Source organism: Dasypus novemcinctus, chromosome 3 (assembly GCF_030445035.2).
Source record: "Dasypus novemcinctus isolate mDasNov1 chromosome 3, mDasNov1.1.hap2, whole genome shotgun sequence".
In the NCBI taxonomy this organism is placed as follows: domain Eukaryota; kingdom Metazoa; phylum Chordata; class Mammalia; order Cingulata; family Dasypodidae; genus Dasypus; species Dasypus novemcinctus.
The window spans coordinates 166,177,992-166,193,561 of NC_080675.1; the positions used below are offsets into that span (position 1 = coordinate 166,177,992).

The window sequence follows — 15,570 nt, forward strand, 5'->3', positions numbered from 1 at the left end:
AGAAAATGACTTAGGACACTTTCAGATAAGGGTGATAGAGAGGCAAGTGAAATTAGCTTAAGCAAAAGAGGGGGATTTATAGGCACACATAAACCTCCAAAAGGTGGGTTAAGAAGAATTAGCCTCCAGCGTGGCTGGATACAGAATGCCGACACTAGCATCTTTCATGCCTTGCCTTTTGTCTCTCTTTTCTGCCTCTTTTTGCAGGCTGGCTGTCCCTTGTTGATGGGCCATCAACAAAAGCAGGTCCAAGTTTGCAGCTTTCTGCTTCATGACCAAGAAAATATTAAAATCCTCCTCTAGCTCCAGTAAGAAAAATCCTCAGCAAGGTTCTTTGGGACATGCTCTGATCTCAACTGCTTCCTTCCCAGTGCTACAGCCCATCCTGATGGTGTCCACTTGTGTCTGCTGTAAAAAAGCCTTTCCTTGGTTATCTGGTGACCACCGTAACACTGAGCCCCTGAGAGGACAGTGTTGCCAGGCCCCTTTATAAAATGGCTAATTAGTGTGGGCCCCTGCCCCTTGCTTGCCTGACACCAACATGAGAAAGTTGGTGTTGAGAAATGCTTGCATGACGCCACTGGTTTTCTGCACTTTTTCCCTTCATCTTTAAATTTTTCTCTCCTTGTTGACCTCAGCCTTCACAGGAAGGAGAGAAAATTGGTACCAGATGGTGTGGTTATGCACACAGCTCTCAGTATCCCAGGAAGGGTTCCAGCATCCTCTTTCAGCTTCCTTGTAGGACTCTGGGAGCCCACGCTCCAGGTCATCCACAGCTTTACCTGCCAGCCCAGCAGGAGTGACTAAAAGGCAACTGTTCTTACTACAACCATCTTTTAACACGCAGTAAAACTGACCCAGTTTCTATACTAAAGGACTGGCATTTAAAAATTGATCCTGTTTATAGGGTGACTGCCAAAGCTTATAGACCTTCTCAGTGTCCAGTTGTTTTTTTCTTTTGAAACATAAAATCTGAGTTGGATTTATATATTAAAGGTCATTGTCATTGACCTAGACTGAATTAGCCCCCAAAAAGATATGTTTGAGTGCTAACTCCCAGTCGAATGAATGTGACCCTATTTAGAAATAAAGTCATACCAAATGTAATCAAGTTAAAATGAAGTCATACTAAAGTAAGGGGGACTCTTAATCCAATATAATTGGTGTCCTTTTAAGAAAAGGAGAGGAGACAGGGCCAGGCACAAAAGAGAAGACGGCCAGGGAAGACAGAAGCAGAGACTGGAATGCTGCAGCTCCAAGCCAATGGATGCTAAGGAATGCTAGGAAACCACCCGAAGCTAGGAAGAGGCCAGGACAGACTTTCTCCTACAGGTTGCAGAGGGACCATGGTCCTGCTGACACCTTGATTTTGTACTTCTGGCCTCCAGAACTGTGAGTCAATGAATCTGTGTTGTTTTAAGCCACCTAGTTTGTGGTACTTTGTTATAGCAGACCTAGAAAACTAAGACAGTGTACTGGCTCTGGAGCATGGCTGTGGTTTAGAATCGCTGTGTTAAAAATATGTAAACTATTTGCCTCTAGCCTCCCAAATATTCTGATTTGGCCAGTCTGGGAGTGGGGCTCAGATATTTGCATTTTTAACAGCCCAATGGGTGGTTCGATTTTGGTATGCAGTCAGGTTTGGGAACTTCTGATTGCCCTAACCTAGTCTGAATTCCCTTTCAAGCATCTCTTTCAACTTGTTGATGGGCATCTGTTTAAACACCTCCAGCAACAAGGACCTCACTTCCTCCCTCCATGGTTGACTTTCCAACAGCCCAGGTCATTGTGAAGTGTCATTTTATGTAACCAGAGTATGGCAGGTTCCCTGTCTTGCTCTTGGGTGGAGAGGAGACTATGAGGGGAATCCAGGAAATAGCCCTGCAGTTTGCAGTGCTCAGAAAGACATCTGATTATCTGTGGTCTTCTTGATACAGTCGGCCCCAGGGAAAGGTCAGTGCCCTCCCTTCCACCAGAGCACCTCCAGCTGGTCCTACATCCCAAATTGTTTCATGTGTGAATAAGCCCACAACCCTCTTCCCTAGAGGAAATAGGCACACAGCTCAAACAGAAGACTAAGCGGTTATTTTCCTGATGATTCAGGCAAGCACCAAAGCAATAGAGGTGGCAGGTGATGACTTGGTCAGAATCAATTACTCATGCCTTTCAGAGGGCCATAATTTAGGCCTTTCTAGGTTGTGCATGTAAGGTCCCGTTGCTCCTCTCCCTTCTTCTCAGTGACCTTCTGACTGCTCTTCTTTCTACAACCACATCTCAGGTAGCCTACTCCTCCCCCATGGCATGACACTCACTCCTTCCTGTGTGTAACTCAACCCTCTTCACTTAAGAAAGGAATCCCAGCTTCCTCCCTGGCTCCTCAAGCTTTCTCCATATGCTAATGAGGGCCTCCCTCCATCCAGGCTTCACCAGCAAGAAGGGAGCAGGGAAGATTTGGGGACCAAGAATGGAAGAACAAAGGTAGTTCTTTCCTCCAGTAAGCATGGTAGCCATTGCCCAAATGAATTTCCTAAGGGCAAGCACATCTCTCCTTAACAACTATTCGTTTTCTTCCTAAAGCAATATAGTCTAGTTTCACAAGTCTTCTATTAAAATGTCTTTGACTACATACCCCTTACGAAATACAACATTATCAGCATTATTGAACCCAGGAGCATTCTAGCATCTTTTCTGCATCTGTTTACATTACAAGGGCTGCCATATTGACTGAGTGAGTGGACTATAGGAGATAAGTGGCACCATTCCCAAAATATTTTTTTCCAGTTCCCAAATAGTTCTCCTGATAGAACGTAGTTTTATCAGTCCACTTGCATCTGTGTTAACTTGAAATCTCTCTGCTGGTATTGTCCAACCTTAATTTAGCCAGGAGATCAATAAAACATCATTCATCATAGAGATCCAAATAATTTATCAAGGGTATCTTCATTTAAGGAAATAGTTTAACAAAGGGCAGTTTCCACACTCTCCTTTGTTACAATCTCCATTGCCGGAGAGAGAATATAAAACTGAATAGACTATTATTTTTGATGCAGTAATTTTTCATACTCTACTCTTTCCTAAAGAGCACTAAGCTTCATTTTCAGATCCAAGTTTTTGAGACTTTTTTCCATTATACCAAGAGCTTCTTGAGCTCAGAAATATTCTCTTTTTCATAATAGTATGCCCTGGGTCACAGAGAGCCCAGCACATATGAGGGGCTCAGGGAATATTCCCTGGATGGGCGGAAGTGAGTAAATGGATGAATGGGTGCTGTGAACCTAAGCATCCCACATACTTATTCTGCAGGTCTGAAAGTGTGATTGCTCATTTAGAATTGAAGGTAAAGAGTGGAACCTGTTTCTTTCCTGAGGAGATGCAATAATCTTGTTCCATTGATTTTAGCTATTGCCCAAGCCAAGAAAAAGCAGATCCTGTTCATAAACATGATTATGCCAGATGGGAAACTGATTAAACAGGCCAGCTGATAATATCTGTTCATCCTAATTAGGGCATAGCTTGAGGATGACTGCTTGAAATTCAATCTGATCACAACCAGAAGAAATGGCAATTGCCAAATGTACTGTTTCCTCCTTAAGAACATGAGTCTGGGATAACTGTAATTTCTTTTAAAAACACACTAAGAGGAAAATGGATCTCATTTGTCAGGGCATCAATTGAGGCAGGTCCAAATTACAGGGGATAAATATGGAAAATGATGAAATCAATCAAAAGTTGATGATAAACAAAGAAACTAGGGTCCATCCTTTATTTCCAAAGACTGAATTTTTCAGAAGAAATGAGAGCCTGTATAACTATCATGTATTTCTTTTCCCAGGGTGCCAAAATCCATGATTTTCTAAAATAAACAGTACATTTTACTCTTTGATTCTGAACTGGCTCTGCCACTTATTCATTGGGTGTGAACTAGGGCAAAGCAATTAATCACTTTGAAATGCAATTCTTCAATGATTATAACAAACACACAACCTACCTCTGATGGCTAATTTCATATGTCAACTTGACTAGGTTCTGATGTCCAGCTGGAGGGTCAAGAAGTGGCCTGCTTATAATGTTAGGGTATTTCAAAATGGATTTTGCACCTATAATCAGTTGATTGCACCTAGGAAAAACAGATCAACAAAAGAGATTGCCTTCAGCAATGTGGGGTTCTCCTCATCCAATTAACTGGAGGTCTTCCAGCTGGAAATGAGGATTTCAGTAGTCAAAAGAGGAATTGGGACTCAATTTTGGCATTGGCTCCTGCCGACATTTCTAGCTTCCCCTGGGGATTTGGACTGAGGGTTTCTGCACTAGTTTTATTGCCGTTTCCAGCTTGCAACTTGCCCTATGGAGTCTGGAGTTGCCAACCCCAACAATGGCATAAGCCAGTTCCTTATTTCATATATATAAGACATATATATATATCCAGTTAGTTCCAATCTTCTGGAAAACCCTAATACACTGTTCCAGTGGATGAGAAAACAAAATGTAAACCTTAAAATGGTATGCAAAGCATTGGGTGCAGGTAGCTGTTTAAACTGTCTGCATATAGTAACATTTTAACTTGGTTCACATGGGTGCTACCACATGGAAGGATACTGTGAAGCTAAGAAGTTAAGTAATTTACTCAACATCATATGGCTAGCAAGTAGCAGATCTATGATTTGAAAACCAGGAAGTCTTACCCCATAACTCTCCAGTATACTGCATCACATATTTGGCTTTCAAGAAATATCTCTTGGATGGATAGATGAGGAGGGAGGGAAGGATGGAGGGCTTAGCTGAGGGACAGCTTGTAAATTCAGTTAAGTAATTCACTGGCCCATGTGCAGTGCGGATGCACACACGGAGTGCTGTGCCACGCAGGGGTGTCCCCGTAGGTGTGTCCCCCGCATAGGGGAGCCCCAAGTGCAGGGAGTGCGCCCCGTAAGGAGGGCCGCCCAGTGCAGAAGAAAGTGCAGCCTGCCCAGGAATGGTGCCGCACACACGGAGAGCTGACACAACAAGATGATGCAACAAAAGGAAACAGATTCCCGGTGCCACTGATAAGGATAGAAGTGGTCACAGAAGAACAGAGAGCAGAGGACCAGGGGCAGGCAGGGCAGGGTGGGGAGGAGATAAATAAAAAATAAATCTTTAAAAAAAAAAGTAATTCTCTCTGATCCATGGTCAGCAACAAGCCTTTCAATTATAATTTGACTCAATCTGTAGATCAGCTTTGGTGGGGCGCAGAAATTATGCAGCCAGGCCAATTCACACAGTATATTTCACCTGAAGTAAGTGCTGTGAGAAATGAATGAATTCACATTCTCTAAACACGGTTAATGTGAGTCAGTCAATGAGACACAGTCCACATCATCTCACTGAAAAGCTGTCACTAAGATCCAGACTATGGGTGACAGTGAATCTGCCAGTTTAGGTCACCCTGTGGGGTCTCTGCAGAACACGTAGCCAGCCTCAGGAGAGAAGACCCCTCAGGAGAGGCATGTTTTCCTCCCACTCCCTCTTGGGCCAGTACCCTGATTCCATATTCCCAAAGTCTGCTGAAAAGAATACTATTCCTGCAAAATTCTCTGCGAAGGAAGAGTTATATAGCCGTAAAATGCATATTAGTCTAACAAAAAATTTTAAATCCTGTTTGAAGAAATTTATTCAGATACAGCTTGATGCTTCCCAAATTCTGTCATTGGAGCCTTTTTCTCTCCACATGACTCTCCCTAACATCTTCTGGAATAGTAATTCCACTGGCCTAATTCAATTCGATAAACAAATAAACATTCATTGCGAGTATACATCATACAAGGGACCGTCCTAGGTTGTGGGGAAGTCTCAAAGACAAATCGGGGAGGATGGAATTATACTTTTGAATGCCAGTGTTTATTGCTTTAGTCTTATCTAATTGAATCTTCCACAAAGAAGGAGACATTACTAGCTTCATTTTACAACAAGAAAAATGAGATTAAAAGAAGTCAGTCCCTTGGCCAGCATCTTCCAGATATTATATTCAGGAAGCCTGGGTTTGAAACTGTGGCTGCCTCACTGCAGAGCTGATACTCTCACTGTTTCATAACCATGCTTCAAACATAGATCTTCTCTTAAATAGCTTTAAATATTGTGTAGAAGACGTGTATCTGGAGCAAAATCACGAAGAGCTCCCTAGAACAGGTGGAATCTATGTTTATATTGTTTTTGGATTTGAACTACAAGAGCTACAGAAAAAGGGCAGGCCAAGCACAAAAGTCCAAGTGCACAATAGGACTGGGTCAAGAAAAAGTCAAATAAAAATGAAATATTCACAATGGCCTGAGTGGGCTGGGATTTGAGAGAGACAGCACAATGTCCAGGGACAAAGAGAAGACAAGACCATGGGACCCCAGAGCCTTCACCATTTAACCCAAACAATTCTACCTTATCTGCGATACACTTTGCACTACTGTATAACATTTTGTTCTTTTTAAACCGGGGTGCTTAGCATAAGAAACAATTTGAAAACTGGAACAGATAAGATTTGGGTGTGATGGTAGACAAGATAGGAAAGGAAGAATGTGATCAGTTTTTCATTGGGCTCCTTGCCAGTTGCCATGCGGTGGAGCCTAGATTCATTTAGTAAGTACCAGGCAGCATTAAAGCTGTTTATTTTGAACAATAAATAAGAATGCAAAATGACACAAACTGCCTCACAGCCATGTCTCATACTCTCTTGTTGGAGATGATACTGAGGGTGCTGAGTTAAGAATCTCTCTGCCTTATTAGCACCTGCTTATCATAGCCATGATCCTGGGGTGCTGACATCAAAATTAAGCCAGGCCAGCATAATCCTGCCTGGCCTTCCATTATCAGACAGCAAGACTCTCAAGAGAAAGCCACTTCTTAGCCATTACTGCTTCAGCAAAGAAATGGAGGGTCAATGTTACAAATGAGGAGGAACATCTGGCTGGCCGGGGAATTAGCCTAGGTTAGAAAACTTAACCCTCCTTTGTCTTTGATGCCTTGGGTCTACATGGAGAGCTGGAATCTTTATAAAGAAAACAAAATATACAACCTAAGCTGTTTTCTCTCAGAGAAAAATATTTTGCTAAGGGACTAACTGAAATTATCTTGACTTGGGCCAAATGTTAGGGAATAAGCCCCCATCCACAGGAATTGTGTCTTGACTATTCTGGTATTCCCAGCACCTAGTCTAGTTGTTGTCTGATTAATGATCATAGTTGAAAAAGCATCGGCAACAGTAAAATCCAATGTCATTTGGCTCTTAGATACATTTTGAGAATTGCTAACAAATAACTGAGATATTGCAAGAAAGAATATAAATTGCCATTTCAATTGCAAACACTTTCTCTCTGGGATATGAGAAAAATGCTGTAATGAGTAGGAGCAGAAGAGCCCAGCAGGGTTCCAGAATGCTAAGATTTCAACTCTTGGGCACTGGTGCCAATATTCATAAACTCACTAATATGAGAAAATGTCTTCTCTCTTTCAAAAGATCATATTCACAGTTTAATGAAAGTCAGGATCAGAGGACAAATGAATCAGTTTTCAGGCCTAAGGAACTTGAGTTTTCAAGTAAAGTGAATTAGATGAACTCACACAGGAGTTCTCACGTGAAGTGAGTGAGATTATCCTGATAGTATAACTTTGGTGTCCAATACATGTGGTCTTCAAAGAAGCAGCACGGTGTGGCCCAAAACCACTGTCGGGCCATCTAGGTGTCTTGTTATTTGCCTGTCATCTCTCCAGCCCATACCCACCCTCCAATAGTCTGTTCTGCAAACTCCATTTCTCAGGCCCTCTCAATAGCTGCCTTTCTGTTGGATTCTACAAATAGGAGGCCCTGGCAAGGGAACGGTCAGGAAGAAGAGTGAGGCCTCCTGCTTCTGACTCCAACCGAGGGGACGTTGTTGGGGTTTGCTCACTGTTTTCATCTGGACTATTCCCGAATCCAGCAACCTAAGCCGATTCCAGACCTAGCTGAGGGGGCACCTCTGCCGTGGATTCAGAACTGGTTTCGACAGTAGCATCCTTCCATTGCTGGCACAGGCTCTTGGGTCCTAGTCCAGGAGCCAGTGCACCTTCTCAGCCCTCAGACTCATCCCCTCTTCTTTTTCTTCTCCAGTCCTTCCAACTTCTCTGTAGCTTGTTTCCTGTCCCCTGATGGATTCAGTGGCTATCTAACCTCACTGAGCTTTTGTTTCCTCATTTCTAAAATGGGCTAATAACATTTGAGCATGAGCAGGTGTGAAAGGAAGAGATTTAGAAATTCTGTCCACTAAAAGGGTATCGGTGACACCCGTGTGTAATTCAAAACAAAAAGAAATCATAATGAAGTATAAAGAAATTCACAAAATCCTGTCTTTTAACATGACTACTTTGTCATATTTTTTGAAACATCGTAAAAGAAAATATTGGTGCCCCTGCTTAGTTGATATCTAATTACTTAGTTTGTCTATCTCTTGTGTTTCTAGACCACCTTATAGGGTTGTCCTGAGGATCAGCTGTAAGGGCTGTAAAGCAATGCCTGGCCTATATGCACTAAATACATGGAAGCTACTATTATTTGCATTGCAAACCATTTTAACAGCCAAACATATTTTCTCCGATACTTCCCACACTTTCTAATGTCACTGCTATTATAATATCTCAGATTATATCCTCATTATGCCTCCTCACAACCGAGGTCGATGGTTTTGGAAAGCCTTGAGTAAAGATGACGGAGACAATAAAAACTGAAATCTCTCTTCATTCAGCTGGATTTGTTCCAAGTCATAAACAGGAAGGTTGAAACCCTCCCTGATGAAATATACATAGCCTCTTTCATCTTAAGGGGAAGTAAACTAACGTTTAGTGTTTCCCTGTTAAATACCAGGCAGTTTGCTTGGTATCTTCATCCAGATTGTCCAATTGAGTCTTGCTAAACTAACTAGTTGAAGATGATTTAGTTTATTAATTGGATGAACATAAACAAGGACAGCGAAGAGAGTCTGTTTTAATTAGCAAGCAAGTGGGCATTGTATCAGGAAGAGATTCATTCACGTAACATAGATTTATTGCATGCTTACTAGTACAGGAACTGTACTAGAAACCAAGGATACAGAGTTTAAAATAAAAAAGACACAATGGAGCCAACCATCCCTCCCCACCCCTACTCCCAGCTGCTTGAATAGTGGCTGCCAAGAGCCTCACCCAAAAGTCTCAGCTTCCTCCAGAAATGCCTGAAGGCTACACCTTCCCCCCAGGGTGGCCCAAGCCAATGACTGATATGGGGTACAAGGGCCCAGTCCCTGTTATTCAGCCATAAAAAGAAGCAAAGCACTGATGTATGCTTCAACATAGCTGAACCTACAAAAGCATTGTGGTAAGTGCAAAAAAAAGAAGCCAACCACACAAGGTCCCAAATTGCATGATTCCATTTATATGAAATATCCAGAATAGATAAATGCAAATTGGTGGCTGCTAGGGATGAGGAGGAGAAGGGAGTGGAGAGAAACTGCTTAATGGGTAAGTGGGTTGACTCTGGAGAGATGGAAATGTTTTGGAACTAGATAGAGGTGGTGGCTGCCCAGCATCATGAATGTACTAAATGCCACTGAATTGTTTGGTTTAAAATGGCTCCTTTTATGTTACGTGAATTTCACCGCAAAAAAAAAAAAAAAAAAAAATTTAAAAATAAAATAAAAGCCCAGTCCGTTGCCCCAAAGTGGGACAATTCTTCAGGGCTATTCATACTCCAGCGCTCCCCTTGGCATCAGGGTGAGGTAAGATTCCAGTGACACCGTATGGTCTTGACTTGGCTTATTCCTCTCCCCTGTTCTGCTTTCCTTCCTTCCTTCCAGGCTCCCCTGAAAGAACTCCTGCAATTCACTTGACAAAAATCCCTGTTAACCAGCTCTGCTTTTAGGGGGCCTAACCTTTTCCTTTCCTCAAGAAGCTTTTTGAGTAGCAGAGGAGAATACCCATAACCATACAAACAAAAATAAACCGTCATGCGAAGCCATGAAGGTAAATATTCGAAGTACTATAGGAGCCAAGAATTACAGAATCAGGGGTTCTTCATCTCATTCAAATGGAATACAGGCAAAAGGAAGATAAAACTCCACCCAGAATTCTAGTAAGGCATGTGTTCTAGAGCAGGCGTCAGCAAACTTTTTCTTTAAGATTCAAGTAGTAAATGTTGTATGCTTTTTGGACCAATAGGCAAATGAGTTTATCATATAGGTCCTCCGCTAATCACTTAAAAAGCAGCCACAGGCAGCTGGGCTGAGTTGGCATGCCAGCGTAGATAGAACAGTGCTTTTTTCATGTTAATGTGCATAGCAACCACCAGAGGCTTCTGTTAAACCTGCAGGTTCTGATTCAGTAGGCCTGGGGAGGGCCTGAAAATATGCCTTCCTGAGGAGCTTCTAGGTGGTGCTGATACTGATGCTCCAGGGACCATACTTGAAGTAGTGTTCTCCAGAGACAAGTATGATAAGAGGAGAAATCCTAAAAGGAGAAAAGTTGGTTAACTCTATAGGAGTCAGAAGAGTTGAAGCAATGGCCAGGGGTCTAGACTACCAAGTCATTTAATTAATGAACAAATTTACTGAGTGCCAAATCACTGCAAATCACTGCTCCCAGCTCCACAAGGTAAGAAGCCAAGCTCTCACACCCATAACCATATGCTGTTAAGGACTATATTAGCCAGCCACAGGGGTGCTGATGCGAAGTAACAGAAATCTGTTGGCTTTTTTTTTTTCTGTTGGCTTTTATAAAGGGTATTTATTTGGGGTAGAAGCTTACTGTTACCAGGCCATAAAGCATAAGTTACTTCCCTCACCAAAGTCTTGTTACCACATGTTGGAGCAAGATGGCTGCCAGTCTCTGCAAGGGTCCAGCCTTCCTCTTCCTCCTAAAGCTCAGTGGTCCCAGCTCCTTCCTTTCTCGGCTGTAGCTTAGCATAAATAAGGTTTGTCTCTATCCTGGAGACTCATTTTTCTCTGGGCTCATCTGCTCTGCTCTCTCCACAAGGCCAGCTGTAAACTATCAGGCGAATGCCTCGTCTCTCTTCCCAGGGCCTCTGCCTGTCTAATGGAGCCTTCTCTCTTTCCTCACTTATCTACTTCTCTATGTGTTTATATACCGGGGCTCCAGCAACAAAAACTCAAACTCTCTCCTCTACTGTGTCATTTCCTCTGATGTGGTCCAATCAGAGCCTTAATCATAATCATGTAAAAATGAAACTTCTGAATTTAATATAGTCTCATACACCCAGAGGAAAAGACCAGTTTACAAACAGAATCCAATATCTATTTTTGGAATTTGTAAACAAGATCAAACTGCTTCAAGGACTCAGTTAGAAATTAGTGCAGCAGAGAAAAAAGACCCATGTGGTCAGTTGTGGCAGAGAGTCTCAACAGCCCAGCAGGAAAGTGGCAAGTTGAGGGTTTGGGTACACATGGTCAGAAGAGCTCAACAACTGATGCTTCAGAGGCAGACAAGACCCACTCCCATGAATTTAAATCCTAGCTCCAACTCTACGAGCTATTTGGCCTCATACATGTCATTAAATCAGTTTTCCAACCTAAAAGTGCAGGTGTCTAGTTCAAGAGGCCAGTAACAGGATTAGATAAGGTAATGTGGTGAAAGCATCTAGAATATAACAAAAGTTGAGGGAAGACTAGTTGGCAGTTGCCTCTCCTTTACCCCTACTGAAAACATTGTCATGCTCACCTGTTTGTGAAATGCAACAAGTGATTTAAAGAGAGGATTATAGTCCGTATGTATTTTTACTTATGAAAGCATAAAGCTTCTCTAGAAGTATTCCCATAAGCCTTAACGGTATCTGGGGTGGGGAACTGAATGGGGAATTGTAACAAATTTAAGAGCAAGGACTTGGGAATTAGGTTGATTTGAGTTTTATTTCTGGGCCTTCCTTGCTATCTGACTTTGGGCAATATATTAATTGCTTTCAGTCTCATTCTCTCCATCTACAAAACGATCCTAATAACAAGTAATCCACAGGCAGGTTGGAAAAAAAATGTAATTATATGACATAACAAAGTTTCTAGTACAGTTTCTGGAAAATACTAGCCATACAGCCAGTGACACCTATGATACGCAGAGCTCTTACTTACATTAAATGGGATAAATTTAGTGGGAAATACAACATTTCCAAGAACCCAGAAATTCACAAACCCTGAGTCCAGTTACCTTTTTTTATAGAGAGCTGACAATTTCCCATCATTATCTCATCCGCTATCTGCAGCACAAAGCCTCCATCCTGCACTGTTCGTCAGACCTTCTCCCAGGGTGGCACACGCTGGACCTCGGGCGGCTTTGCCTACTCTGACTATTACGCACAATTTTTTCTTATTAGAATATGGTTGGCAGAAGGAGGGGTTGTTACCATGGGAACCAGGAATGGTGCATTCTCAGTTCAATCTCACCTGGAACTTCTGCTTGCTTTGATCCAACTTCAACTTCCCTCATTCTTGTGGGCCCAGGAATGTAAACACGCTGCCATTTCCTCCTCCTAATTTTGTCCTTCTCCAGAAGGTCTCATCAAATCATATGTTTTCCCTTAAAATTTCTCAACTCATTTTATTTCTTCTAAATAACATTGGAACTTACCTGGAAGGGGAGATACCGTGATCATGAAGGTGGTTTCCCCAGGGTGAGGCTTGTCCACTGCACTCCAGGTGAGCTGACCCCGGCGATTTCCCCAAATGTGGGAGACTTAACTGCATAATTTGTGGTGGTGGGGGACTGCATTTGCGCTCTCCCCTTTAAAAATTAAAATAAATAAATAAATAACATTGGCGCCTCCCCCTTCTCTACCACAACAGATCTTTTTATCAGTACTGTCAAAGGGGGAGGAGTGAGAGAAGGTTAATAGCAAAAATAGGTCCTTTAATTCTATGCACAAAATTATTGCTACAAAACCTTAACAGCTATCATCTATCTTTAAGAACATTTGCAGCTGAGCCAAATATTCATTTTCAATAATATTTTATTTAAGAAAATGGAAGTAAAATATTTTAAAATCAGTAGAAACAAAAACCTATTTTCTGAATTAGACTTGGATCTGTATTTTCTACTGTTCAATGATAAGCCATGGAGCATTAAGCTATGAACATTTAGTTACATACTTTATGCAATGTAGAGCAGAATCTTATTGGAGAAACTGGTTAAGACAAAGTCTTCCGCCTTCAGACATTTCTGTGAAACACACCCTTCCCTGCCCTACACCCCACACAACCAGTGGTGCCAGCTGGTGTTTCTGATCTCCACAAGTTACTCTGGCCCTGAGCCAAAAACTCAGCTAGTCAGAACTCTTTGCCCAGTGAAGTTACCTAATACTTCATTCCTGAATGGTCCAGGTCTTAGGGTTTCAGCAACAGCTTCTGTTAAACTTTACATTGAGCTGGTGGCCTAAGACGGCTCTTCTCTCTCCAGGGAGCTGCCATCAATATGATTCAGCTCGAATAGCCTATGATCTCTGCACCATCCTTTGCAAGTTTTAAATGCCCAGAAAGGAGATTATTATTTCCTAGTGTATATTTTTTTTTGAAGATTTATTTATTTATTTCTCTGCCCTTCCTCCCCACCCCAGTTGTCTGTTCTCTGTGTCTATTTGCTGCTTCTTCTTTGTCTGCTTCCGTTGTTGTCAGCGGCACAGGAATCTGTGTTTCTTTTTGTTGCGTCCTCTTGTTGTGTCAGCTCTCCGTATGGGGCGGTGCCATTCTTAGGCAGGCTGCACTTTCTTTCACGCTGGGTGGCTCTTCTTAAGGGGTACACTCCTTTGCCCGTGGGGCTCCCCTACACGTGGGACACCCCTGCGTGGCACGGCACTCCTTGCGCGCATCAACACTTCGCATGGGCCAGCTGCACACGGGTCAAGGAGGCCCGGGGTTTGAACCACGGACTCCCATGTGGTAGACCGACGCCCTAACCACTGGGCCAAGTCTGCCGCCTAGTGTATATTTCTTTATCAAATATCCAGAATAAGCAAATACATAGAGACAGAAAGTAAAGGTTGTCAGAGCGAGTGGAGAGTGATTAATTAAAGGGTTCAGGATGTCCTTCTGGGGTAACAAAAAAGTTTTGAAACTAGAGCAAGGCATTGGTTGTACCACATTGTGAGTGCACCAAGTGCCACCAAACACACACACTATAAAATGGCTAATTGCATATTATGTGACTTCTGCCTCAGTTAAAAAAGAGAAAGAAAACTCAGCGCAGACAATTTTTACTCATTGCCTGTGGGATACTAACCTCATTTGTGAAATGGAATACAAAAGCCGCTCCATTTGGTTGGGTGACAATTATGTGGAAGAGACCTGTGAACAATCATAACAGAGAGGACAGTGCTGCATCAACACTGCTATTATTTTAGAAAAGAGAATATTTTGAGGTCAAGTACCTCTACCCCTTGGATCAATTGGCTATCACCAGAGGTCTAGGAGAAAATGGACTGGGTGACTGTATTAGTCAGCCAAAGGGGTGCTGATGCAAAATACCAGAAATCAGTTGGTTTTTTATAAAGGGTATTTCTTTGGGGTAGAATCTTACAGTTACCAGGCCATAAAGCACAAGTTACTGCACTCATCAAAGTCTATTGCCACATGGTGGAGCAAGATGGCTGCCGATGTCTGTAAGGGTTCAGGCTTCCTGGGTTCCTCTCTTCCTGGGGCTTGCCTCTCTCCAGGATCAGTGGCTCTTTTACCTCTACAAGGCCAGCTATAGATTATTAGGCAAATGGCTTGTTTCTCTTCTTGGGGCCTTCTCTCTTTGCTCACAACCAAGCTCCTCTGTGTGCCTACTTCCTGGGGCTTCAGCTCAAAACTCCCAACTCCCTTCTCTGCAGTGCAGTTTCTCTGTGAGTCCCCACCCACCAAGGGGCAGAGATGCAATATACTACTTACATAACCCAATCAAAACCTTAATCATTATTTAATCAAGTAAAAGTAAAACCTCTGGATCCAATACACTCTAATACACCCAGAGGAAAAGACAAATTTACAAACATATCCAATATTTCTGTTTGGAAATCATCAATATTATCAAACTGCTATAGTAACCAACCCAGGTTTTTTTTCCTAGCAAATAGATCATTGCTTTTTCAGTAACTATTTCCCAGGTTGTGTGTGAAGAATGTTAAAACATTTTATATGATGCAGTTTTTATGTCAGAATTATTTTTTAATTGCTGAAGTCACCCTCTGGTGAGCATTCACATGGCACAAATACTTTCATGTTTTTTGCCCACTCTGAAAGTTCTAATAAACATACCTCTCCCCCAGATCTCTTTGTCACAAATTTTTCAATCATGTTCCTTCCAAATCCCTGACCATCTGGACAAACAATTGGGCACGGGCTATGAATCAGTTTAAAAATGCACCTTCGGTCCTTTCTTCTTGTCAGAATTAACTTCATTATCACATCCATTTTTTAAATTACTGACAGAGTATATTGTTTGTTGGCCATGTGGCAACTATTTTAATCCCTTTTCCTCATGGATTTTTTAACCATATATTTCTACCCAGTTGATTAGATTTCCTAACAGGTAAATCTGCCAGTGAAATAGTCTAAACAACTA

At 42.2% G+C, this 15,570-nt stretch overlaps 2 long non-coding RNA genes and 1 other non-coding gene across 4 annotated transcripts in view; 2 read left to right on the forward strand and 1 right to left on the reverse strand.

The window, feature by feature from the left end:
• Positions 1–12,317, reverse strand: part of LOC131278049 (uncharacterized) — a 112,926-nt gene extending 100,609 nt beyond the window's left edge. The window contains exons 1-2 of the long non-coding RNA XR_009185181.2: positions 12,184–12,317; positions 3,989–4,117 (exon numbers count right to left, since the gene is read on the reverse strand). This is a non-coding gene — a long non-coding RNA (uncharacterized lncRNA). The remainder of the gene's footprint in view (positions 1–3,988; positions 4,118–12,183) is intronic.
• A 166-nt stretch (positions 12,318–12,483) lies between these two features.
• LOC131276113 (uncharacterized) overlaps positions 12,484–15,570 on the forward strand; it is a 30,207-nt gene continuing 27,120 nt past the window's right edge. For both annotated transcript variants that reach the window (XR_009183607.2, XR_009183608.2), the window contains exon 1: positions 12,484–12,671. This is a non-coding gene — a long non-coding RNA (uncharacterized lncRNA). The remainder of the gene's footprint in view (positions 12,672–15,570) is intronic.
• On the forward strand, positions 12,596–12,759 carry LOC111766459 (U1 spliceosomal RNA). The gene has a single exon (XR_002798505.2). It is a non-coding gene; the product is annotated as a U1 spliceosomal RNA (small nuclear RNA).